Genomic DNA, 2,186 nt, shown 5'->3' on the forward strand with positions numbered 1-2,186 from the left:
GATGATATTACAAATAAAGAGCAATTGTTAAAAAAACAAATATGCAAAAAAGTATATAAGAGATATACTGAATATACATACATGTATTGTATTGTAAGTTACATACAAATATATAATTTATACAAATATATATATATATATATATATAGAAAAAGGCAATAAACTGGGAAAGAGGTATATAATTTTTTTTATGCTTATCACAATATCTTCAATTAAGGTAAATTACTAAGGAATCCAGCAAGTGGTCTTCATTAGTCATGAGCCAATAAAATTGATTATCATAAGATAGAGACTGAAAATTTTTACATTTAATTTTACAAATATTTATGAGTTCAAGTCTTTGTACATTAAGATGAGGACATACAAGGAGAAAATGAATTTCATCCTGAATCTCGTTGTGATGACAAAGTGAACAAATTCGTTCCTCTCTAGGTATTTTTTGGTAACGTCCAATTTCAATTTTAAGCCTGTGAGCCGATATTCTTAACTTTGTTAAAACTGATCTATGTTGATTGTTTGTAAGAATATCTAGATAAGGTTCAAAACAAAATTTAGTCTTTATGTTGGTAAAGGTAGACAATTTGCCATCTTTATGTAAATTCCTGTCTTTTTCCCATCTTAATTTATAGAAATTCAGTAATATTCTTTTCAAATTGATTTTAAATTGTGGGGTTGACATACCTAGGAAATCACTAATTTTAATATCAATATGGTTAAGTAAGAAGTTAACACAAGAATACCATGAAGTAAAACCATTTTGGTGTAGTGTTTTAGAGCAGTTAAAAGCCTCACTAAGCAAGGGAAATTCACCATCTAGATTCTCTAATCTATGCCAGTATAACAACATATTTTTAATGACATCAAAATGTAAATTCAAACGTCCTAGCTCAGATCTTACAGCAAAATTGCTGCTTTTACCATGAACCATTAGTAAATGTTTGTAAAATTTAAGATTTAAAATTTCGCCTTCTAAGCTTTGGTATATTTTGTCTAGTGTTATATTTGGATTTCTCTTAAATTTAGAGGTTGTTGGGTCAAAAAAACCCCATAACTCCGAACCATACAGGATAATGGGTTTAATAGTGTGGTCAAATACATTTAAAGCAGTTTTAATTGATGGATTAAATGTTAGAAAGTCTTTTTGAAGTTTGAAATAGGCTTTTTTGGCTTTGTTACAACAATCATTTTTAGCATTACTTAGTGTTCCAGATGCATTAACAGTCAGACCCAGATACTTGTATTGTTTAACACATTCAATATTGTTGTTATCCAGATGGAATGGAATTTTAACGTGTTTGTCAGATGAATTGAAGACTATAATTTTTGTTTTCTTTGTATTAACTTTGAGACACCAGTCCTTACAGTATTTACTTAGTATATCGAGTTTTTCTTGTAGACCTTCAGCAGTTGGGGAGAGAAGTACCATGTCATCAGCATACATTAGGCAATGAATGGACATAGATGAATCATTGTTTAATTTTACAAAACTTTTAGAATTTGACAGATAATTTGATAGATCATTGAGATAAATCTTGAATAGGTTTGGGCTCATGTTATCACCTTGTCTTACCCCATTGTAAGTACGGAAATGACCGATTAATTTGTTTCCCAGTTTAATAGAAGAATAGCTTTTAGAATACATATCCTTAACAATTGAGTAAAATTTAGTGCTAATACCAGCTTTTAGTAGTTTAAGCTTCAGACCAGCATGGTTTATACTATCGAAGGCCTTATGAAAGTCAACAAAGCAAGCATATAGCTTCCCTTGTTTTGATTTGCAGTATTTTTCGACAAGTGTTTTCAAGACAAAAACATGATCTGAAGTTCTAGCTTGTTTTGTAAATCCTATTTGACAAGGATTGATTTTATCATTGCATTTTAAATATTTATCTAATCTTGAGTTAAGAATATAGTTAAACAGTTTGCCAATTGAGCTGGTTATTGTGATTCCTCTATAATTGTTGGGATCATTAGTGTTGTTAGATTTGTATACTGGAGTAATGTATCCTTCACACCATGAAGAAGGATAATATCCATGAGTTAAGCAACCATTAAAGATTTTCAGTAATATTGGTACCAATACCGTTTGACCATGTTTAAGCATTTCATTACATATTCTATCAGTACCGGCTGCCTTACTATTTTTAAGTTTACCGATTGCTTTACTTATTTCATTGAAAGATATT

This window comes from Saccostrea cucullata, unplaced genomic scaffold (genome assembly GCF_032062105.1).
Source record: "Saccostrea cucullata isolate Sc308-1 unplaced genomic scaffold, CSIRO_AGI_Scuc_v1 ctg14782, whole genome shotgun sequence".
Lineage (NCBI taxonomy): Eukaryota > Metazoa > Mollusca > Bivalvia > Ostreida > Ostreidae > Saccostrea > Saccostrea cuccullata.